The 26,273-nt window shown below is 40.3% G+C and overlaps 1 protein-coding gene across 1 annotated transcript in view; it reads right to left on the bottom strand.

Moving 5' to 3' along the window:
- The window catches only part of GNAL (guanine nucleotide binding protein (G protein), alpha activating activity polypeptide, olfactory type), a 248,630-nt gene that overhangs the window by 205,409 nt on the left and 16,948 nt on the right, over positions 1-26,273 (bottom strand). The window lies entirely within an intron of this gene.

The raw sequence follows: 26,273 nt of genomic DNA, 5'->3' as shown, positions 1-26,273 counted from the left end.
TGAAATTAGTCAGTCACAAAAAGAGAAATACTGCATAGGACCACTACTGTAAAAGACTAAGAAAAAGAAACCATACTAAAGGGGGATAGGGGTAATTCTTTGTTGATTACTGGGAAGTTGGTGGTGGGTGAGGGGAGGGAGGGGAAGGTGGACCACAGGGTAGGGATTAGACACAGGAAAGTTTGGGTGCTGGGGAATGGGGCATAAGGGAGAGGGAAACGGAAGAACAAAGCAGATGGGAGAACAACTAGGCATGTTTGAATGGGCTAAGTGGGACAGAGATAAAGAATGATGTATGCACAGCCTTGGAACTACAGGGCTCTGGGATACAGAGATTGACCCATGGTTGGAATGAGGAAAAGGGGGGAATAATGTTAAGATGCTTGGCAATCTTTTGAATCTTGGTTTTCCTTGCATTATAATATAAAATAGATACCAGAGGGGGAGAGAAAAGAATAGTCAGAAACATCACCATAGAAAGCTTGTAAGTCTGTCTTGTGCCTATAATTGATTGGAATACCCAAAATGGGGCTACAACGTGCCCAGGGAAGGAGGCTTCCTGCAGAGCCTTTGCAATACATAAGACTATAGGTAGAAGCCTGAACCATATCCAGATCTCCAGAGATGGGAAATTCCAACTTGAAAGGACGAGCAAACCAGCCTGGAGTGGCTAGAAGAACAGAAGATATTTTTTGAAAGAAAGACCTACAGGAAAAATACAAAACAATAGAGGCAGATGGACTGTTACTACAAGAACAAACATATTGCTCGTCCAGGAAACATCAAGGCAAGTGGTCGGGTTCTCTTAATGCAAACCCCCTTCCAAGACTAAGACTCAACGGAAATACGCACCCTGATTGGCGACCACACGCATGGCCTATAGGGGCAAGTGTGGTAAAAGCAGCAATGAAGTGGCAAGCTAAGCCCTACAATGTTCAGTGGGCTTCTGTGGACCCATATGGGGACCTGGTTGGCCAGCAGTGTGGGGAGACCTGGGGACTCCTGGGTCCAGAGTCTGCAGCATGGCCACAGAGGACTAGAGTAGAGAGGGCATACGCACAAGAACACCCACACTTGCAGATGGTACCCACATAACCTGGCCCTGAGGAATGGATGACCAGAACTCAACCAGGAGAAGAAAGAAGAGGGGAAAAAAGAGTGATCTGATACAATTTGATGAACTTGACCTACACCTATGAATACAATAACCCAAAAGAGGGAACAAATCCTTACAGCAAGAAACATTCCCACCCCCTCCACACACAGAGTAGACAAAGAAGTGACTGGCTTACAAGCTTTCAAGAGGGAACCTAGAGTTAGGGGGCATGGAGGAAGGCAGAATCTCCAGTGAGTACTATCCAATCTGTCTAGGCGGAGCTGATGAAATGAAATGCAGAAGGGTCACTTGTGATACAGTAGTGAATGATTGTTACCAGGTCTGATTGTGAGGGTTGGAAATGTAAAGGTAGACATTTTGCAGCAAGGAAGGGAGTGATTAACTCTCTAGCCTAGGAGCGGAGGTCTCTAGGACCATCAATGGAGAAGAGCCGAGGAGCAGAGAGGCCCGAGATACAGGCAGAGATAATGACGTGGGGTAATGAAGCAGCTGAGGACTTTGGATCCAGAGAGAGAGAGGGACTGTGTGCTGACGAAGGGCGGGGGAGTGTAGGGGGCGGGTTTATAGGGTATACCCTTTGGTCGGGTATTGGAACCATGGCAATGAAACGATATATGGTGGAATGAATGTAAAACTAAAGTTCTCTCATGTAAAATATCATATAATTCACAATAAAACATGGGGGAAAAATTTACCTAGAGAATCCTTCAATAATGAAACTCAAGACTTGATTTTTTTCTTCAGTTTCCACAGTTTGAGAAATGCTGAGTGTGTTCTTCCTTTTTAGTTTTCTGACTCCAGATCTTTGTACATTTTGTTATAATATTTGAGCTAATCTTTGAAATTTTCTGTTCAGCTCTTGGATGACCTCATTTCTTCCATGTACTTTAGCATCTCTACACTGGAGAGCAAGTTTCAGTGTCTCTCTGACTTCCATTTTGACCTTTTCCTTCTTTCTTGTCTTCTCAATGACTTTTTGCTTTCTTCCTGTATGATGTTCTTGATATCATCCCACAGCTCTTCTGGTCTTTGGTCTTTAAAATTTAATGTATCTAATCTGTTCTTCAGATGATATCTTAATTCAGGTAGTATATAGTCAAGGTCATGTTTTGGCTCTTGTGGACTTGTTTTCATTTTCTTCAGTTTCAATTTGAATTTGCATATGAGGAATTGATGGTGTGTTCCATAATCTGCTCCTGGCCTTGTTTTCATTGATGATATGGAGCTTTTCCATCGTGTTTTTCCACAGATGTAGTCACATTTGATTTCTATGTATTCCATCTGGTGAGGTCCATGTGTATAGTTGTTTCTTATGCTGTCTAAAGAAGGTATTTGAAATGAACAAATCATTGATTTTGCAGAATTCTGTCATGCAATCTCCAGCATAATTTTTATCACCAAGGCCATATTTTCCAATTACTGATCCTTCCTCTTTGCTCCCAACCTTTGCATTCCAATCACTGTTAATGATTAATGCATCTTGATTGCATGTTTGATAAATTTCATATTGAAGAAGTTGGTAGAATTCTTCTATTTCATCCTCACTGGCTTTAGTGGGTGGTGCATAAATTTGAATAATAGTGGTATTAACTGGGCTTCCCTTTAGGTGCAGGGATATTATCCTATCACAGACAGCGTTGTACCTCAGGACTAATCTGGATATGTTCTTTTTGACAATGAATGCAACACCATTCCACTTCAATTTGTTATTCCTCGCATAGTAAACCATGTGGTTGTCAGATTTTATTATATCATATAATTTAAGATTCTGAATCTTATTTGAGCTTTAAAAATCTTTTTAAAAGTAGTAAACATTTACTGAGTCTTTACTATATGCCAAGCACTGCCATAGACTCATGTTTTAATAAAATTTTACATACATACATAAATCTTAAGGGCTCAATTCTATTAATTTTGACACCTGTGTAATCAACATCCCAGTCAACATATAGAACATTTCCATGAACCCAGAAAGGTCCCTTATGATCATTCCACAAATCTCCCCATAACTACTGCTTTGGTTTCTATAATCACAGATTATTTCTGCTTGTTTTTGAACTTTATAGAGTCATATAGTATATACTGTTATAGTGTCAGTTCTTACTCACAGTAACCCTGCATGGGATTTCCGAGGATGTAAATCTTTGCAGGAGCAGAAAGCCTCATCTTTCTCCCATGGAGTGACTGGTGGGCTCGAACTGCTGGTATATTCACAGTTCTTGTATGTGTACATACTTGTAAGCACTATCCATGTTGTTGCCTTTACCAATTGTTGTTGTTGTTAAGTTCCACTGAGACTTTCCCACTCATAGAAACCCTGTATAGGGTTTCCAAGGAGCAGCTGGAGGATTTGAACTTCCAACTTGTGGTTCTCAGTCCAATATTGGTCTTACCATGCCACACCAGGTGTTTACCAGTCACTGATTTATTATTTTCTATTGAACATTTTATTGTATGGATATACATAATTTATCTGTTTCCCTGTTGATGAAATTTTTGGTTGCTTTCAGTAGTTGAAATTTTAAGTAAACTTGATATAAAATTTTTATTAATGACTTCTTTCTTAGTGCAAAGTCAGAGTTCAGTAGTTTTGACAGAATCTATGGCCTGTGATGTCTAAAATACTTACTATCACTCTTTTATATTAAAAGTTTGTTGATCTCCATTCTATAGCCTTGATAATATTTTGTATTATTAGTCTTCAATTTGAGTCATTCTAGGAGACCTGGTATGGAGCTGATGGTAATGCACTGGACTGCAGGTTTGCTTTGAACTGCAAGGACAGCGGTTCAAGCTCACCAGCTGCTCCTCGGAAACCCTATACAGGGTCACTGTGAGTTGGTACTGACTTGACAGCACTTAACAACAACAAGTGAAGTCCTGGTGTGATGCTGTAGGATAAGCACTAGAGTGTTAACAACAAGGTTAGCAGTTCAAGTCCACCAGCCACTTCTCAGAAATCCTATACAGGGTTACTATGAGTTGGAACCGACTTGAGGGCACTTAACAAATGGTGTGAATTGTTCTCTACCTGTGAGTTTATTTTTAAAGCTTTTTATTGTGATTTGTGTGAAAGTTTACAGAGCAAATTCCAACTCAGCAATTTCAACACATTTCATTTCCTGACACTAATTATAATCCTGACAATTAAACACTTTCCTACTTCCTCCCTGTGTTCCTGTTTCCATTTCTCCTTCTTTCCTATCCCTTCCTGCTTTCTGAACATTATCCCTGAGCAAATGCAGCCTCTCTCACATGTTTGATTGCTCTAAGGAGTGTGTACCTCCTCTTTGTTATTGTTTACCTTATAGGTCTACCTATCATTTGGCTGAAAGTTGACCCACAGGGGTGAGTTCAATTCTAGGCTTGAAGGGTGTTTAAGGACTATAGTCTCCAGGGTTCCACCAGTCTCTATCAGATCAGTAAGACTGTTGTTTTTTGTTTTAATCATTTTAAGTTTTGTTCCACAGTTCCTCCGACTTTGTTCAGGACTATGTATTATGATCACTTTCAGAGTGGTTAACAGTGGTAGCCAGATACTAACTAGTTCTTTTGGTCTCAGGGTCATGGAGGCTAAGGTTCACGTGGTTTATTAGTCCTTTCAACTAATGGTTTCCAAGTGTATTTTATTTTCCTTATTCTTCTTTACTCTAGGTAGAAAGGGACCAATTGTTGCACCTTATATGACCACTTGCAAGTTTTTAAGACCCCAGTTGCACCAAAGACATAACAAAGTTCACATTGTCTTTGTGGACTATGTTATGACAATTGACCATGACTATGGTCCCAAGCCCTCAACCCAGAAGTACGTTCCCAAAGGTATTTGGTTATGACTAAGAAGGTTTCATAATTTTGCCCCATTTGCTCTACTATATACACTGATATATTTACAGCATATACAAATACATACATAGAAATATTGTCTGCCAAACTTACATATGGTCATGAATGTAGTCCCATTTGCCTACTCATACCTGTTCATCTTGCCTGTCTGCCTATGTAACACTTCTACATTAATTTTTATTACTATATTGCAGGATTTTGTAGATAATAGAATTAACCCATGTTGTCTGTAACTCTTGTACACCTCTATGTGTCTTATTGTGCTTTAGTGATATTGTGCCTTTCAACTTCTTATTATATATTGCCTTTCCCTTCACCAAAATTAATGCATGTTTAGATTGGCACATGACTGCCAGTGTTTCACTACGTTGTGCATAAGGTTGCTATGTGTTGGTACCAATTCGATGGTGCCTAACAACAGCCACAACAGCATCATCTAGTTGGTGACTCCTGATGTGGTGCTGTAGGGCAAGCATTGGACTGTGAACCACAATGTTAGCTGTTCAAATCCAACATCTGCCCTCGGAAACCCTATACAGGGTCTCTGTGAGTCGGAACTGACTCAAAGGCATTAACAACATCATATAGTTGGAGTCCTGGTACAGCACTATAGGATAAACACTGGACTGACAATCACAAGGTAGGTGGTTCATACCCACCAACTGCTCCTCAGAAACTCTATACAGGGTTGTTATGAGTCAGAACTGACTTAAGGCATTTAACAACAACAGTGATCTATTTAGTGATTTTCCTTCCCCTCTCCTCCCATCCCTGGTAACTATCAAAGAATGCTTCCTGACTTTTCAAGAGTGACCTCATACAATATTTGCCTTTTGTGATTCACTTATTTCATTCAGCATAATGTCTTTCAGGTTAATCCACATTTCGAGGTGTTTTCAATGACTCTTCATTAATCTCTATCATTCCATATATAATAAACTATAGCACATACACATAATGGAATGGTAGAGATTAATGAAGAGTCATTGAAAACACCTCAAAATGTGTGAAATAAGTGAATCATAAAATGCAAATATTGTATGGGAGCAGAAAGCTTTCTCCTATGGAGTGACTGGTGGGCTTGACCTCGGAGCTAGTGGTTCAAAACCCAGTGCTTAGCATATCTATCCATGACTCAACTCTTATTTTTCTACCTAGTAGTGGTGGTGGTAGTGTGCCGTGGAGTCGGTTCCAACTCATAGTGACCCTGCATAGGGTTTCTGAGGCTGTAAATCTTTACAGAAGCAGAAAGCCTCATCTTTATCCCATGGAATGGCTGGTAGTTTCCAACTGCTGACCTTGAGGTTAGCATCCCGACTCATAAGATCAAATTTTAAGGACACACTTTTTTTTTTTAAAACCTTTTATTGTGAATTGGGTGAAGGTTTACAGAGCAAATCATCAGTTTCACATTCAACAAATCATATACTTTGCTTCATTACATGATTACAATCTCCTTCATACACCAACAGTTAGCAGCGTTTACCTCTATTCACTTTAACCACTACATTTCTCCTTGTGTCTCCCGCCACCCCCAGCTTTTCTCTGCCTATATTCTTCTGGTTATAGATTGCCTCCCTTGTCACCCATGTCAATGTGTGTCTACTCTCTAGCCCATTTATCATTTCCTCCTCTCCCACAAACCATCACAGATTGTTTCTTTCATCAAAAACAAAACAAAACAACACCCTCCTTCCATTTCTTTTTCTTTTCTTTTTTTTTAATGTAGAAAAACAAAACAAAACTTGCAGGGATATATAATTATTTAAACAACCAAAGGGCACATTCTGCAAGTCAGCCTCCTGGCTGTCAGCACACAACCTTTCTCTTTCCATGAGTCTAGAGTCCTCAGCTTCTCTATCTCTCCATGTCATCATCTCTGCCTCCATCTCTGGTGTCGCTGCTTCTCTGGATAGGGTCCCACATTCCACTCATGCTCTTCTCCCTTGATGGTCCTAGGGTCCTCTGTTCCTGGAATGTAAGATTAACTACCCCTCCCCACTTTTTGTTACACAGCTTCTACCTTTACAATTGTGACAATTGTAATTAGGTATGATAACAATTTCTCATTATTGAATCACATGAATCTTATCCCCATCTCCTTTCACCAGACCCATCTAGACAAGAGGAAAACTATTCGGTGGGGATTCTACCTTCTCCTGCACACTCTGAAACTAAACTCCTTTTGAAAACTTGTAAGCCAACCACTTTGTGCCTTTATATCACACCCCCCACCTCCCATTTTAGGAAGGCAATGTCTAAGTTGCCCATCCCTATCAATCCTGTGTACAGAGGGGATAGGTTTGATCCTTGATGTGAAGACTCCTTCCTTCTTGGTTAGTATTTTGAGTTACTGCATACATAAGTATACATCAAGTTCATCAAATTGTAACAGTTTACACTTGCTTCCTTTATCAAATGTCTTTATCTTCCTCTAGTCAAGTTGTGATCATTAAGCCATTGAGGCTAGGTCAAATGGGTACTATCTGCAACTTTGGATGTTCTTGGGAGTTTTCCCTTACTTCATATCTCTCTCTCTCGGCTCTAGCCCTCCATGGCTAGGTCCTCATCCATGGGTTCAGGAGTCCCCAGATCCTTCCTCTTCTCTCTCTCATCTCAAGGTCTACAGGAGTCTATGGAACATGGTCAAACTCAGCCTATATCTTCATTGTTGCTTTACCCCAACTTCCACTCACAAGTAGGCCAATGCAGTCGCCAGCAAGCTTACATGTTTGCTGGTGTGTTTCCTTTGAGTTTCAGTCTTGGAGGGTGGTTTGAAGGACATACATTTTAAGAACATATTTTCTAGAATGGTTCTACCATTTTACAGTGCCACCAGCAGTGTGTGAAGATTCCAATCTTTTCACACCCTCACCAGATTTTGTTGTTTTGTTATAATTGAGCTTTGCTATTATTGCTTTGATTTGCATCTCTCTAATGGCTAGTGAAGCACTGGTATGACACTGTAGGATAAGCACTGAACTGCTGACTACAAAAGTTGCTGCTTTTCAGAAACCCTATACAGGGTCACTAGATGTCAAAACCGGCTCAATGGCACTTAAAAACAACAATAATAACAATAAATATGAACATTTATTTCTTCATTTGTGGTCACATAAATGTCTTCTTTGGTGAAATGCATGTTCATGTCCTTTGCCCATCCATTTTAATTGGATCGTTTGTCTTTTTGTTGATGTATGTTCAAGTTTTCTATAAATTTTAGAGATTAGTCTCTTGTCAGATATGTCATAGCCAAAAAAATTTCCCCAATCTTTAAATTCTCTTTTTACTCTTTTGGAGAATTCTTTTATTTTTTAAAAAAATGTTTTATTGTGAATTCTGTGATAGTTTACATGGGAGAACATTAGCTTTACATTCATCCTATCATATAGCATTTCATTGTCATGGTTACAATCCCCTCCATGCATCAACACCCTGCAAGCCTGCCTCTCAGTCATCAACACACAGCCCCTCTCCTTCTGTGGGTCCATCTCTCCACGTCATCCTCTCTGCCTCCATTTCTGGTGTCACTGTTTATTTGGGTAGGGTCCTGCACTCCGCTCTTCTCCCTTGATGGTCCCAGGGCCCTCCGCTCCTGGACTGAAAAATCAACTACTCCCCTCCTTTTGGTACAAAACGTCTACCTTTACATTTCCAACCCTCACAGTCAATCCTGATAGCAATTATTCAGTATTGTGCCATATGAGTGCTATCCCCATCTTCTTTCATCAGCCCCGCACAGACAGATTGGATACTACTCAGTGGAGAGTCTACCTTCCTCCGTGCCCTCTGGATCTAGGCTCCCTCTTGAAAGCTTGTAAGTCAATCACTTCATGCCTTTGTAGCCCCCACATTTTGAGTAGCCAATGTAAGTTGCCCATCCCTGTCTACCCTGTGTATCAAGGGGATGGGAATGATCCTCGCTGTAAAAATGTGTTCCCTCTTTTGAGATACTGCATCCATATGTGTAGGTCAAGTTCATCAAATTGTATCAGATTACCCTTTTTTTCCTCTTCTTTTTTCTTCTAGTTGAGTTCTGATCATCCAGCCATTAAAGCCAGGTCAAGTGGGTATTATCTGCAAGTGTGGGTGTTCTTGTGCATATGCCCTCTCTTTTTATCAGCTGGATGCTTCACTCTCCACTCTAGTCCTCTGTGGCTATGTCACTGACTCTGTGCCCAGTAATTCCCAATCTTGCCATGACCTGCTGGCCAACCAGATCTCCACCTGGGTTCACAGGAGTCTATTGAACGTGGTAGGGCTTAGATCTCAGCTTCACTGCTGTTTTTTTTTCTTTCTCACTTCCCCTTATCATTGACCAACATGGTCACCAGTCAGAGCTCATGTCTGCTCGTGTATTGCCCTTGAGTCTTAGTCTTGGTAAGGGTTCACCCTGAGGGGACCCGACCACTTGCTTTGATGTCTCCTGAGTGAGCAACTTGCTTGTTCTTGTAGTAGTCAGCCAGACTGCTGTTATTGTTTTGTATTTTTCCTGTCGGTTTTTCTTTCAAGAAGTATCTTCTGATCTTCTAGCCACTCCAGGCTGGTCTGATTGTCCTTTCCAGTGGAAATTTTCCACCTCAGAAGATTCTGGATGGGGTTCAGGATTCCACCTATGGTCTTATGTAATGCAAAGGCTCCATGGGAAGCCTCCTTCACCGGGCATGTTGTAGCCCCATTTTAGGTATTCCAATCAGTTATAGGCAGAGGAAGGACTTACAAGCTTTCTATGGTGATATTTTTGGCTTTTGCTTTCTATCCCCCTCCAGTGTCTATTTTATAACAGTATGTAAGGGAAATCAAGATTCAAAAGATAGCCAAGCATCTTAACATTGTTTCCCTACTTTTGACCATTCCAACCATGCTTCAATCCCTGTATCTCAGAGCCCTGTCATTCTTAGCCCATGCAAACCTGCCTAATTGTTCTCCCATCTGCCTTGTTCATCCATTCCCCTCTCCATTCTTGTGTATTGCCCCACTCCCCAGCACCTAAACTATCCTGTGTCTATTCCCTACCCTGTGATCTACCTTCCCCTTCTTCCCCTCATCCCACTCCCACATCCTGCAAAGAATCAGCCCCCCTTTTAGTATGAGTTCTTTGTCTTAGTCTTTAACAATAGTGGTCCTAGCAGTATTCTCCTTTTCTGACTAATTTCACTCAACATAATGTAGTGGTTACGAATCGGGCTGCTAACCTCAAGGTCAGCAGTTTGAAACTACCAGGTGCTCTGTGGGAGAAAGATGAGGCTTTCTACTCCCATAAAGATTTGTTGTTGTTGTTGTTGTTGTTAAGTGCCATCCATAAAGATTTACAGCCTCGGAAACCCTGTACAGGGTCACTATAAGTCAGAACTGACTTCATGGTACTTAACAACAACAACGTCCTCAAGGTTCATCCATGTTATGTGGTGGCTTGCAGCTTCCTTGTTATTCTTCAAGGTAGCATAATATTCCATTGTGTGTATGTGTTTATCCATTCTTCAGTTGATGGGCACTTAGACTGTCTATATCTTTTTGCTATTGTAAATAGTGCAGGTATGAACATTAGTGTGCATATATTTACTCGAGATATGGCTTGTATTTCTTGTGGGTAAATACCAAGTAGAGGAATTGCTAGATCATAAGGTATTCCAACCTTCTGAGAAAGCGCTATATTGCTTTCCATAGTGGTAGGACCATTTGGCAATTCCACCAGCAATGCAGGAGCATCCCATCTCTCCACATCCTCACCAGGATTTATTGTCCTCTCCTTTATTGATCTTTGCTGTTATTGCTGGTGTGAGATGCTATCTCATTGTTGTTTTGGTTTGCATCTCTCTAATGACTAGTGATTGTGAACATTTCTTCACATGTTTGTTGGCTGCCCAGATCTCCTCCTTGGTGAAGTGTCTGTTCATGTCCTGTGCCCATTTTTAAATTGGGTTATTTGTCTTTTTCTTGTAGAGGTGTTGTAGTTTCCTATATATTTTAGAAATGAGTCCCTTGAGTGATCTATCATTGAAGAATAGTTTTTCCCATTCTGTTGGTTCCCTTTTTACTGTTAACCACAAGGTTGATGGTTCTAACCCACCAGCCACTCCTCAGAAACTCTACGCAGGACCATTATGAGTCAGAACTGGCTCATGGCACTTAACAACAACAACAATATCTGGGTTAAGTCTAGGTCATACTGGCATGAATATCAGTCTCATATTGTCGTTTGCTGCTGTTGTTTCTCTGTCCAGAGAACTCGCTTTAGTTTTTGTTGTAAGGTTAGTCCGGTTTTTACAAATTCTTTTAATTTCTGTTTACCTGAAAATAATCTAATTTCACCATCATATTTGATAGACAATTTTGCTGGATATTCTTGACTGGCATTTTTTTCTTTATCAGAGTTTTATACATGACATCTCTCTGTCTTCTTGTCTGCTGAGATATCTGAGTTTTAGTCTTATTGGTTTTGAGAAATTTGATTATAATATGTCTTGTTAGTTTTTCTTTGGGGGTATATCCTGTTTGAGGTTCATTCAACTTCTTAAATAAATATCTTCTCATCTGTCATGATGTTAGGGAAGTTTTCTTCCAACAAGTTTCAGACAATATTCTCTATGTTTTTTTACTCCTTCCACCCTACAGCCCTGATTTTACTCCCTCAGATTTCTTTTTGTTCCCAAAGCTCAAAGAACAGTAAAAACGAACATGATTTGAGTCCCTTGAGGATGACAATACTGCAGCTTTGATGTGGTGTAAACTGTGAATTCTTTGGGGAGGGATTAGATATAGAAACACTGCCTATATTAGTGTATAGGCCTAGATCAAGGATACATCAATAAAAAACAGCTTCAAATCTTGATATTTTTGTTTAATAAAGGTTTCTATTTCTCTGTAGCAACACTTTTTGACTTATCCTGATAGAGTAGGTTTTGAGATTTGGGAAGCGTGAGGCCTCTAGTTTCTTCTTTTTCATTAGTGCTTTGCTATGTTGGGTCTCTTTCTTTTTCATATAAACTTATTTATTAGTTATACCATCTTTTAAAAATGTTGATTGGATTGGGATTGTGTGATATTGATAGATCGCTTTGGGTAGTATTATCATTTCCACAGTGTTTAAAGTCTTACTATCCATGAGCATGGTATATTCTTACATTTATGTATGTCTTTTTTGGTTTCTTACAGTGGTGTTTTGTAGTTTTCTTTGTGCAACTACTTTGTAACTATAGTTATGCTTGTTCCTAAGTATTTTATCTTTTTGGTAGCTATTGTCAGTAGTATTGTTTTCTTTATTTCATTTTCAGAGCTCTCTTTGTTTGTGTGGAGGAATCTGATTTTTGTATGTTGACCTTTTATCCTGCCACTTTGCTGACTATTTCTATTAGTTCCAGTAGTTTTTGTTTGTTTTTTGCTGATCCTCTGGGATTTTCTTTGTATAAGATCATATAGTGTGAAAAAAGGGATAGTTTTACTTCATCTTTACCAATTTGGATGCTTTTTAACTTCCTTTCTTGCCTTATTTGCTTGACTAGGACTTCAAATACAATATTGATTAGGAGTGGTGATAGAAGGCATCTTTTTCTGGTTCCTGTTCATAAGTGGAATGTGTTCAGTCTTTCTCCATTGAAAATAATGTTGGTGGTTGGTTTTGTGCATATTCCCTTAATTATGTTAAGGAATTTCTCTTCTATTTCTATTTTGCGGAGGTTTTTATCAGATACAGGTTTTTTGTTTTTTTTTTAATCAAATGTCTTTTGTGTACCAACTGAAATGATCATATGGTTCGTCTTTATGCATGTGAAAGTTGGACATCTGTATGCTGTTGATTGGTTTTCTAATGTTTAACAATCTTTGCATAGCTGATATGAATCCTACTTGGCTGTGATATATTATTTATTGAGTATAATGTTGGATTCTGTTGTTGTTGTTGTTGTGTTAGGTGCTGTTATGTCAGTACCAGCACAACTGCCAGGTCCTACACCAACCTCACAATTGATGCTACCCTTGAGTCCATTGTTGCTGCCACTGTGCCAATCCATCTTGTTGGTAGTCTTCCTCTTTTTTGCTGACCCGCCACTATGCTGTGTCCTTCTGCAGGGGCTGGTCCCTCTTGATAATATGTCCAAAGTATTAGAGACAAAGTCTGGTCATCCTGGCTTCTAAGGAGCATTCTGGCTGTACTTCCTATACAGATTTATTTGTTCTTTTGGTGATCTATGACACTTTAAAAATTCTCCTCCAAAATCATTTCTTAAATGCAATTCTTCTACAGTCTTCTTTATTCACTGTCCAACTTTCACATGCATATGAGGTTATTGAAAATACCATGGTTTGGTGCACATTAGTCCTCAAACTGACATCTTTGCTCTTCAACACTTTAAAAAGGTCTGTGTAGCAGATTTGCCTAATGCAAACTGATTTCTTGACTGCAGCTTCCATGAGTGGTGATAGTTGATCCAAGAAAAATGAAGTTTCTAACAGCTTCAATATTTTTGCTATCTATCTTGATGTTATTTATTGGTCCAGTGGTGAGAAATTTTGTTTTCTTTAAATTGATGTGCAATCCCTACTGAAGGCTGTGGTCTTTGATTCTTATCAATATATATTTAAAATCCTCAATCACAGGTTATTAATGAATCTTCCTCCAATCTTGATGCCACATTTTTCTTCATGTAATCCAGCTTCTCAAATTATTTGCTCAGCATACAAATTGAATAAGTATGGTGAAGGAATACAATGCTGGCACACACCTTTTCTAATTTTAAACCATTCAGTATTCCCTTGTTCTGTTCAATTACCTCTGGTCTATGCACTAGAATACGCACCATAAGGTTGGTGGTTCAAACCCACCAGTGGTTCTGAGGGAGAATGTTGAAATTTTCTGCTCCTGCAAAGATGTACACACTCAGAAACTCCATACACAGTTGCTATAAGTTGTAAGCAACATGACAGCACTTACCAACAACTACTATGAATGCTTGGTAGAATTCATAAGTAAAATCATCTGGTCAGGAATTTTTTTGTTGGAAGGTTTTTTATGACCTGCTAATTTCTTCTTTTGTTATAGTTATGCTAAAAATTTCTAGTGTAACTTAGTCTGTGTTAGTTTTAACAGGTTGTGTGTTTCTAGAAATTTGTCCACTATTTCTAGGCCTTCAAATTTGTTGGAGTGCAGTTTCTTCTATTAGTCTGTTACCTTTTTAAAATTTTTTATTGGTTCTATTGTGACATCACCCCAATTCATTTCTTATTTGTGCCATTTAATTTTGTCTTTCTTTTCCTGTGTTAAATTAGCCAATGTTTTGTCAATTTGTTCATTTTTTTAAAGAACTCTTCTTTAATTGTTTATTCTTTTGAATGTCTTTCTGTTTTCTGTGTCATTATTTCTGCTCTGATCCTCTAGTTCCCTTTCTTCTGGAGACTGTTGACTTTTTAGCTACTCTTTTTCTTATTGTTGGAGTGTTGGACTAAGGTGCTTATTTTGGTTCTGTTTTTAATGTGCGCCTTTACTGCTATCAATTTACCTCTGAGCACTGATTTGACTATGTTCCAAATGTTTTGTTATATTGGGTTTTCATTTTCATTTGATTCTATGAATTTTTTTATTTCATGTTTTATTTCTTCTATTACTCATTAGTATTTAAGCAGGATTTTGTTCAGTTTCTATGTATTTGATTTTCAACCCTGATCTATTATTACATTCTAATTTTATAATGTTATCTAAGAAGTTGTTTTATAGTATTTTGATGTTTAAAAATTTTATTAAAGCTTACTTTAAAATTTATGTGGCCTAACATATGATCTATTTAGGAGAATCACCAATGTACACTGGAAAAGAATGTGTAATATATATTTTTTCTCCCTCTTTTTTTTTAAGTTTTTATTGTGAATTTTGTGACAGCTTACATGGGAGAACATTAGCTTTACATTCATCCTATCTTACTTCATTTCATTGCAATGATTATAATCCCCTCCATCAAACAACCAAAGGGTACACCCTGCAAGCCTGTCCCCCAGCGGCCAGCACACAGCCCCTCTCCCTCCCTGTGTCCAGAGTACCCAGCAGCTCCATCTCTCCACTTCACTGTCTCTGCCTCCATCTCTGGCATCACTGCTTCTCTGGGTAGGGTCCTGCACTCTGTTCCTCTCCCTTGATGGTCCCAGAGACCTCTGCTCTCAGACTGCAAAATCAAGCACTCCCTTCCTTTTGTTACAAAATGTCTACCTTTACATTTTCAACCCTCACAGTCAGTCCTGATAGCAATTATTCACTATTATACCACAAGAGTCCTATCCCCATCTCCTTTCATCAGCCCCATCCTGACAGATTGGAAACCACTTAGTGGAGATTCTACCTTCCTCTGCACCCTCTGGAACTAGGCTCCCTCTTGAAAGCTTGTAAGCCAATTACTTCTTGTCTTTGTAGTCCCCCACCTTCCTTTTGGGTAGCCAATACGTATTGTGTTTTTGTTCAGCGGAATGTTTATAAAGTCAAGTTTTTTGATTGTGCTTTTTAGAGCTGTATCTTTATTGAGTTACTTTCTAGTTGCCTGTCCTTCATCAAAAGTAGATTGTTATAGAATGAATGTAAAACTAATGTTCTCCCATGTAAACTATCATATAATTCACAGTAAAACACTAAAAAAAAAAAAAGCAGATTGCTAATAAGTCTCCTACTATTATTATGGAGTTGTCTATTTCTCTTTTCAATTCTGTTAAAGTTTTACTTATGTATTTTAGGGCTTTTTCATTGGGTGCATAGTTATTTAGTATTGTTGTGTCCTCTTGCTATCAAGAAAGAAGAGTCAGGAGTGGAGCACATCCTTGGGACCATAAGAACACTATGTGTTGAATCTCCTAGATTCAGGAGACAGAGCTGTGACACCAAAGGTGTGGGAGAGGAGCAGCCACAGCCAAACAGAAAGCCAGAGCACGATACAGAGTGGTGTGTTTCCTGGCCTACAGAGTAAGTAAAGCGAGTACCTTTGGGCCGGGGAAGCTTGTTAGCTGAGTGGAGTTTCTCTAAGCACTTAATTGGGGGAGCTAGATTTGCAGACTCATGGAGCTAGAGCCAAGTGTCTTTGAGATGAGGTTTTTTAGCTGAGTGAAATGTCCTTTGGGTATTTATCAGAAGTCCTAAAAGAGATTTGAACATTGCCTGAGCAGAGCAGAAGCCAGACCAAGGAGCTGAAGGTCAGAGAGAGACCTGCTGAGGGCATGACTCGGGAGAGGGCGTCTGGTCTGGAAGAACTGCGCTCTGAGCACTTCTGCCCCTGATAAACCTTTTAACTTCCCTAATTAGCCCCACAATTGTGAGTATTGTGTCTTTGTGGTCATTGCAATAAATTATTGAAATTAGCATGAGTAGAGAGTGCTGTAGGAAGGTTGATTGGTGTTATTTTTTGCATATAAATATAAAGACCAAAGTTTATTAGTAGTTACCAGGGTGGAGAGAGAAGGGGAAGGATCATTGTTTACAGAGCACTGAGTTTTGGTTTACAGTGACGGAAAAATCACATTGATTAAAGGTAGGGTTACACAACCAATTAAGTACAATTGCTGTCAATAAGCTGTACACTTGAATAAAGATGAATTGTCAAAAGTTGTGTGATATATATATATTTACCACAACCACAAAAAAAGAACAACTACGTAAGTTCAATCAAATACTTTATGTGGTTTGGTTTCGTGGTCTGGAGATTTAGGGTCATGATTTCATGAGCTAGTCCACTTAATCACTCTAATATTGTGTTCAGTGCTTCTGTTTTATCACTTAGTTTGTTATGCAGAACCTGGGGTTTCAAAAGCACTCATCCAAGGTACAACAATAGAGAAAGAATGCAGACTAGGAGGGAAAAGATGGAATGTGTGGCTAACTGCCTTTATGAACAATTGTTTCTTTTGCCATGAGACCAAAAACCGGATGGTGAATTTCCCCTGAAGTCTTCAATCAAGACAGACTTTATTTACTAATTAAGCTAAACTATTGTTTGCTTTCAGAAGACTATGTGGGATCAAATTGACAATAGCCACTTGAAAGATTAGATAGAAAACTAAGGGTGCACTGAGTTTGCTAGTGGAGGAAGAACAATTTAGTAAAGGAGGGTGAGGATGGTTGCAAATCTGAAAGAATGATATTAATGACACTGCATTGTACATGTAGGAATTGGTATGTATTCTCTTTGCTGTGCATATTCTCATCAACACAAAATAAAAATTTTAAAGTGTAGACAGTCTTGGAAAATAGCTCTTTTAGATCTCTTTAAGAGCCATACATGAAAATATTACTAGGTTTCGTTTTAAATAAAGGTTATGTTGAGTTTAGCTACATGTGGATGTCATCAAGGACAAAGAATTTCTGACTGTTTGTACCCCTGGTGCCTAAATGCTGAATGCAGTAGATACTTCAGTATTGTTCTGATTTCAATAAACATTGTCCTGTCAAGTAGAATTTTCACCCAGCTCTCTAATGAGGACATGCAATAAGTGTTATAGATTGAAATATGTCTCCAAAAATACTGTTGTTATTGTTAAGTGCCATTGAATCAGTTCTGACTCATAGCAACCAGGTATAGAGTTTGGTTTCTAAGGAGTAGTTTGTTGGTTTTGAACCACTGAACTTGCAGTTAGCAGTCCAGTGCTTATCCTACAGTCATACCTTAAATGCTATTTGTTGTATTGCTGTTAGGTGTTGAGTCAGTTCTGACTTAGAGCAACCCTATGCACAACAGAATGAAACACTGCCAAGTCTTGCACCATCCCCACAATTGTTAAGCTTGAGCCCATTGTGGAAAAAAAAAAGTATTATAATCCTGTTTATTTTATTCAGGTAACCTCTCTTTTTCTTTAATAACTTCCTGAAGTGAGTAAAGACTTTACCATCTCTTTTTCTTTTCCTAAAATAGGAATGCACACCTTTGAAATTTGAACAAGCCAACCAGGTAAGGGAAAAGATTGTGTGGTCAAAACCCTAGCCAATGGGGTGAGACACAGCCTTGAGAGTTGTGTTAGGGATTAAAAACCGGAGTGGCCTGCCCACTCAGTGTGCTCGCTGGCCTGTTCCTGTATGTACGGCTATGTGCACACACCCTCCTGCAGGAGTACATTTTGCTTTGACAAGGTAATTTAGTCTCACTGAGTGTCTTTTACGTGACATGGGGCTTCATTTCTAACACCATTACTGCTGTCACTGTGCCAATCCATCTCCTTGGGAGTCTTCCTCTTTTACCAAGCATGATGTCTTTTTCCAGGAAACCTCTATACCAATGGTTGTAATTCCATTGGGGAATGGGCTCCTTGTTATGTTAATAAGGCAGTATAGTGTTGTTAAGTGATGTGGAGTCAGCTCAAAGTGACCCTGTAGAGTGTAGTATAGTGTAGGGTGTGTAGGAGCTCTGGTAGCATAATGGTTTACCTATTGGACTGCTAATCACAAGGTCAGCAGTTTGAATCCACCAGTAGCTCTGTGGGACAAAGAAGGTTTTCTGTTCTCATAAAGATTTACAGCCTCAGAAACCCTATACAGGGTCACTATGAGTCCTGTGAGGTTGTGAAGGCACAATGCGGTTCCAGAATTTGCTTAGAGCCACTCAGATAAGAAAGAGTCCATCTGGGGTGCCAATCCTAAACTGCTTATACCAAACCCCATTCTATTTCTACTGATGCTGTTGACAGTCAACTTTACACACTTTCTGATGTTACTTATATTGTTTTCTTTAAATCAACTTTTATTTTTACTTGAATTTATTTTAAAAGATAAATTGTTGTTGTTGTTAAGTGCCGTCCAGTCAATTCTGACTCATAGCAACCCTGTCTAGGGTTTTCAAGGAGCTGCTGGTGTGTTTGAACCGTTGACCTTGTGGTCCAAACTGACCTTGCAGTCCAATGAATTAACATGCAATGCCAAAGGTAAATAGTAGTAGCTAACAAAAAAATAAAGATGGCAGAGGAGAAAGCTAGGAAGGACAACAGCTTCAGAAAGAAAGAACTGCCCCAGGGTTGCAGGGCAGAGACAAGAGTCCAGGCGAAAAGCAGCAGGCAGGAAGGTAATATGGAAGCTTTCAGACCTGGGGTATCTGACAGGTACCTACAGGAAAGGAGGTTCTACCCTGGAAGGGAGAGTTATCAGAAATGAATCTGAGGCTGGGGTTCTGAGACAGACACATCGGTGAGGGAAATTGAGAGACTGCAGTAGAGGGAAGGCAGCATATGAAGACAGAGTTTCAGGAGGTCAAGAGATTAGGGGTATTGAGAAGTAAGCAACTTCTTGGGAATAAAGCTGGATGGCAGTTAAGGGAAGAGACTCCCAAGGGGACAAGAACAAAGTAGGTGTTGAGTGCAGATAGGCACTGTTGTGGTTAAGTGTCGTCTCTGACCCATAGTGTTTCCGAGGAGCACCTGGTGAGCTTGAACCACTGACCTATATATAGCATCACTATGGGTCAGAGCCGACACAACAACACTTAACCACAGCCCCATGCAGAACTCCAGATAGACACTGTTGTTGTTGTTGTTAAGTGATGTTGAGTCAGTTCCGACCCATAGAGACCCTGTACAGGGTTTCCGAGGGTGTAAATCTTTACAGGAGTAGAAAGTCTCATCTTTCTCCCGCGGAGCAGCTGGTAGTTTCGAACTGCTGACCTTAAGGTTCGCAGCCCGATTCGTAAACTATGCTACCAGAGCTCCTTCCAGATAGACACTAGAAAGGCTAAATTGGAGGTGTGGAAGTGGGACAAGAACATAGGGATGGATGGGGGTAAGAACTATTTACTAGTCAAAGCTTGCTGACTCCTACTCTAGATTCACCTTGTGAGCTCACACGGGTAGTTCACAATTCAATCTGAGGAACATAATGTGGTGCTTGCTAGAAATGTAGGATCTCAGGCTTCACGCCAGGCCTCTGGAATCAGTCTGCATTTAATAAAACCCCCAGATAATTCACATGAACATTAAGGTTTGAGAAGCAGAAAGAAAAAAAAGAAAAAAGAAAAAAATCCAACAACAACAGTGAGCAAACATGCTGCTTTGCTCTGGTTGCACAACCTACAGCTAACACCGGTCTTCCTGCAACTCTGTTGTTTGTACATGCATGCCACTGGGATTGTCTGGATGTGGAGTCGTCCTGGATAGGTGTGGGAGAGTACTGTCTGGTGAAAAAAGCCTAAACACTACCTGTGGCAGCACAGACTGCATTCAAGTGCACACATAGTTATAATCCATGAATGACCTAGAGGATTGTCAAGAGTCCTCGAATGAGTTTCAGGGCAAGAGTCTTGTCTTATGTATTAGTTTCCTAGAACTTGTGGCAGGAATTTATGATCTAACAGTTCTAATGCCTATTATGTCTGAGATTAGGGTGTGAGCTTGTTGATTCCTTCTGAGGCTTTGAAGGAGAACCTGTTCCATCTCTCTCTCTCTAAGCTTCTGTTAGCTTCAGGCATCACATGACAGCCCTCCTCTATTTCTTGGTCTTTATGAATCATCTTCTCTTTTACAAGGACACTAGCCATATTGGGCTAGGACCTACTACTTCAGTAAGAGCTCAGGTTAACTGAAAACATCATCTTCAAACATCTTATTTCCAAAAAGATTTATATTCACAGGTAGAAGGGTTATCTGGTAGTGTAGTGGTTACGAGTTGGGCTGCTAACCTCAGAGTCAGCAGTTCGAAACTACCAGCAGCTTCGCAGGAGAAAGATGAGGCTTTCTGATCCCGTAAAGATTTACAGACTTGGAAACCCTGTACAGGGTCACTATGGGTCGAAACCAACTTGATGGCACTTAACAACAAATAGGGGTTAAGATTTCTAAATATCTTTTGGGACACAATTCAACCCATAACGTTCTGTTGTTGTTGTTAAGTGCCGTCAAGTTGGTTTTGACTCGTAGGGTTTCCTGTATAGGGTTTCTGAGGAGTGGCTGGGGGGTCTGAACCACTGACCTTGCCATTAGCAGTCCAGTGATAATCCAACAGCGCCACACCAGGACTCCATAATATTCTGAACATGGTGGCACAGAGAGCTGCATGCTCAGAGGAACATAGAACGGGACCAGGGGAGAGTTCCAGTTAGAGTGCTCTGTTTCTGTCTCATCACTCTTACTGAACAATCTGCTTTACAGAAGTTTTGTTCCTTATAATTTATCTTCTGCAAAAACATTTATCTCTCAGTCCAATGTACTGAGTATTTAACTATAAATCAACAATTACTTTAGTACTTTACTTCTTTATTATCTATGTTTCTGAATTGTCTCCAAAATTAGTATTTCTTTGATAAAAAAATGACATTATTGAGCATAATGTATATGTTTGGAATATTATCTCTGAAGGATAAGCACTGAATTGCTAACCACAAGGTTGGTGGTTTGAATCTATCAGCTCTTTCACAGGAGAAAGATAAGTTTTATGCTCCTGCAAAGATTTATAACCTCAGAAACCCTATACAAGGTTACTATGAGTTGGAACTGACTTGACAGCACTTAACAACAACATCCCCCAAAAGTGATTGTTGTTGTTGTTGTTGTTGTTAAGTGCCATTGAGTCAGTTCCTACCCATAGCGACCCTATATAGGGTTTCCGAGGAGCAGCTGGTAAGCTTGAAGCGTCGATTAGGACATACATAATAGGAAACTCTGATGTTAGTATTCACATAGTTAAGAGTAATGCCCATTCTGACTCCTGGCAAACTACGGCCTTGACTAGTATTACCCAACAAATTCCACAAATGAGGTTTTAAAATTTTTAATCATTTATTTTATTTAATTTAAATAACTTTAGTTTATTAAAAGGGAACAAGGAAGAGAACCCATTTATCTTCCAGTTATGCTACCAAACAAGCTCTTCTTCCTGCTGCAAATATCTCAGCTTCTGCTAAGACCAGGTCACTGCAGAGCTGTGTACTCATCCACATTCCCATGGGAAGGGTTGCCATTGCAGGCTGGGGGAACAGTAGTCATGCTGGTCTTGTCTGCAGGAGCTATGTACATCTGTGCACTAGAGGTTCAGACACTTTAGTACCAACATATTGCCTGCTTTTAAGACAACGGAACTGCAGAGTGTTGTTTCTTTCCAGTATCCATTAGCGGGCCTTTAATGGCTGATGGAGTGCAGCCGGCTTCCTGCAGGCACGCCACTGCCCTATCATCAGAGGGAAAAACAGACATGGCCTTGGATTCCAGCCACTAAACACCAAAACAAGACTTTCTGGTAACCCACCTCTTCCTTTGTTTTGCACAAATCTCTTCTGCTGTCAGGCATCTTTTAATGATGTAAAGAAGATATATTTCAAAAAAATCAAAATTGAACCCTTCCCTTCCTCAGTTCCCAACGATCAATTGCTGCTGTCTCAGTTTAAATTGTGGAAATATTTCTTCTAGTTAATTATACAACTCAGATACAACAACCTAATTATATTAATGTTTTGCTTTGAGGGTATAAAGTATACACAGAGGTACTCAATAAATGGTATCCACATCCTCCCCCCAAATAACTTTCTTTCCTATCTATATGTAACTCGTTAGCAAGTTTTGTTAATTTACCTTCAAAATCTATCTAAAAACTGACTACTTCTCATCACCTCCAGTGCTCCCATCCTATTCCAGGCCATCACTAGTTATACAAATAACAAATTGCCAGAATCAAGTCCACAGGCCTTTTAGTGCCATAGAAGTACCTCCATGACCTGGCCACTGGCCCACACCTTATTCCTTGAACAGACCAGCTTCAAATAGACTTCAGAGCATTTGTACTTCTTTTCCCTCTACCAGAAATGCTCTTCCCCTAAGTATTTACCTGGGTCTCTTGTTTATCTCCTTCAAATCTCAGCTCAAGTGTTTGCCTTCCCAGTGAAACCTTCCTTGTCATGTTTAAAGTTGCAACTGCTCAGCAGTCCCGATCCTCATAGCGACCTTGTATAAGGTTTCCAAGGAGTGGCTGGTAAGCTTGAACCCCTCACCTTGCGGTTCAAAGCAACCTTGCAGTCCATTACATTAATCAGCAGTGCCAAGCCAAGGCTCCTGATCCTTGGTCGATACCCTTTAACTGGTGGCAAGGGTGGAGTGTGGTAGAGGTGCTAAATGGTGGGTCCCGGAAAAGAGAAACTTACAGAAAAGGTAGCAAAATTAAAGGTCTCCATTTATTTTTATGATTCTGTTTGGGGACTGCAGTAAGCATAGGCTCTGTTAAAATGCCAATGTTCTTGAAAAGGATAACACAGGAAACTGTGCTTATATCTAAATGTAAACTGGGGTGTTAAGAAAAACGTGGAGTCCCTAGCTGGTGCAAAAAGTTCAAGAACATGCTGCTGCTTTGGGTTGAAAAACCAAATTTTGAAGTTATTCTAGAAATTCATCATCTACTTTCCCAAATGAACATTTGGTTGTTAATTAACATCAAAACAGAACTGATGCACTTAGTAACACCACACAAGGGAAAGGAAAAGGCTGGCAGGAGACAGCAGAGCAGACCCAGCTAGAGGTCCCCCTTTATTTTATTGCAGAGGTTACTCATTTACCCTGTCCACCCCATACATGGGACCTCACACAGCCACAGAGCTTCTCTATATGCGAGACCAGCAAGCCTGGTTCCCTGATGCCCAAACAGGAGAGTGTTTGCCCTGAGAAAACATCACTAGCCTGAAAGAGTAAAGTAGAGAATGCTACACATTCTCCATTGGGTATACAAGTATGTTAGGCTGACTAGATCTCTGTACAATTTATATTTCAAAGTTGTCCAAGTTCGTTGTTGTTGATGTTAAGTGCCATCAAGTCACTTCTGACTCATAGAGACCCTGTATAGGATTTCCGAGGAGCAGCCGGTAGGTTTGAACCTCTGACCTTTTGGTTCAAACTGACTTTTTGGTCCAGAGTGTTTATCTGATAGCACCACACCTGGACTCCAGTTCTATGTAACACTTATTAAAGAGTTGATGTTCAGTATGTTGCCACATTAAAAAAATAATTCTAAAATAATTTCAGAGATGTAAATTATGTAATGGTACAGGAATGGGGAGGAGGGAGATTTTAACAGTTGCTCTCCTCCATTTTACTGCTTCTTTTCAACACATACACGGAATGTTTTTGTGTAATAACAAATATCTCTCTGTATTTTCTCAAAAAGAGGAACACTCCCTCATGGCCCTAAGGAGTGACATGCACAAAAGCCAGAGCATGCCTGAATGGGGCTCTGACCACTATTGTCTCCAAGCAGATGCCAACTTTGATGCAGTCATGGAAGATGTGCTGCGTGTTTTGTTTGTTATTGGCTATTAGTTTGACTCGACGGCACTTAACAACAACAACAACATTAGTTTGTTATTGTTTGTTATTGTCTATGAACCTTAACATGCTGTTGTTGTCAGTTGCCATCAAGTCAGTTCTGATTCATAGCAACGCTCTGTACAACAGAATGAAACACTGTTCAGTCCTGCACCATCCTCTCAATTCTTGCTGGGTTTGAGTGCAATGTGGGAGCCACTGTTTCAATCCATCTTATTGAGGGTCTTCCACTTTTTCCCCTCAAAATGGAAAAAAAAAACCCAAAACAACTTGTTTAATTTTTATTGTTGGGAAGTGCCATGGAGTCAATTCTGACTCATAGCAACCCTGTGGAGAACAAGTGGTGGTCTGAGGCTCTGACCTTGCAGTTCAAACCAAACTTGAGGTCCAGTGCTTATTCTCCAGTGCCATACCAGGCCAAAGACATTTTGCACATTTTGCCTTTGTGTGAGGAGTCTCTTTCTATGTAAGACCTGGATGTCTAGGGCTTAATCAATCTCTCCTGGGATGGCACCTTGTTCCTGCTTCCCTTCTTTTCCAGGTGAGTGTTCACTCCTACACTGTGCCATTCACCAGGGGTGTCATTTTAGGCTGTTTATCTTAGTGTCTTGGCTTTGTCTTCGTCTTCTCAACAAGGCTGTAGATTCCTTGAGAACATCCTTTTATACTAGCACTAATTACACCTGGTCCCTTACAGATTCAACACCTGCTTACTATAATACATCAGTGAATTGCCTATAGCCAAGACCTGACATTCTTCTGAACACACAGCTATTACCAAATCAATTAGCTGACTGACTCATGACTTTGGAACACTCTAGTTTAGGCCATGTTCTAGGCTCCTTACCAGGAGGAGCGTAGCTTACGACTTGTCCACACTGGCTCTGGGGTAATCTGCCCTTTTGGCCTCCAGAACACTCCTAGGGATCAGAACCCCTTCCTCATTCTGTCAGATTCACCCCTGGGTCTGCATCCATCTGCTAAGTCCTTGTCTGCCAACTCAATATGGCGAACTTTGTACCCACAGGTTTCTATGTTGTTGTGTGCCTTCAAGTTGGTCCCTATATCAGGTTTCTGAGACTGTAAACCTTTCAGGAGCAGAAAGTCTCATCTTTCTTCTGTGAAGCAGCTGGTGGAGTCCAACTGCTGACCTTGCAGTTAACAGCTTAATGTATAACCCACTACCCTCCAGCCCTGGCTTAATTCCAGTTAACGTTTTCCTGAGAAGAAGAAATACATCTTGGGTTTACATAAACATGTATTTTGTAATTCTGATCCCATCTTGAAGCCTCAATAAGCCGAGATGCCTATGTAGTTAGAAAGGCATTTCTGCTCTAGGCTGAGTCTCCCCAAAGCACACTACTTGGATGTTTCTAGAAATCCCTGTAAGAGGCAACTGCTTCAAAGAAGAACAAACAAGATGGCAGATAGGGTGGATGTGTACTAAAGAGCTCCGCCAACAACACAGAATACCCGACCAAGCAGGCTCAGAGGATGGTCCCAGAACTCTGAACAACATATAAAGGAATACTTAGAAGGTTGGAAGGCTCACAGCTGGGGGAAATTGTGGCAGAAGCAAGAAATCCATTGCTTTCTAGTCCAGGACGCTCGGCTGCTCCAGGAGCCACCATCTTGAGTGAGACCAAGCGGGGGAAGGAGCGGAGCGGCCACAGACGCCTGGCAGACCCCCAGAGATGAAGGTGTGGACATTCTTTTCTTTTGGTATCTGTTCATTGGTCCCTTACTGTCTGTGCACCTCCATTCTGGTGACTATAGGGGTGCTGAGCTAGTGGTCACCCCAGCCCCAACCTCGGAGGGTTCTACTACGCATGTGCACAGATCTCCTCGAAATTTAAAGAGACAGTTTCCAATTAAAACCAAACGGCCACAGCCAGCCCTGAACTGTCTCCAACTAGAAAAAAGGACTGAACGGGGATTGTGGAGTGGGACAAGCAGACAAAAGAGGAAATAGGATGAAAATTAAATCCTAAGTTATGACAAAATGACCAACAGTGGTATCTTGAAACTTCTCAGGAAGAAGAGTGAAAAGGGAAGCCCATTTCCTGATCAC

The sequence above is a fragment of the Chrysochloris asiatica genome, unplaced genomic scaffold (genome assembly GCF_000296735.1).
Source record: "Chrysochloris asiatica unplaced genomic scaffold, ChrAsi1.0 scaffold00122, whole genome shotgun sequence".
Lineage (NCBI taxonomy): Eukaryota > Metazoa > Chordata > Mammalia > Afrosoricida > Chrysochloridae > Chrysochloris > Chrysochloris asiatica.
This window is presented reverse-complemented; position numbering and strand designations above follow the sequence as displayed.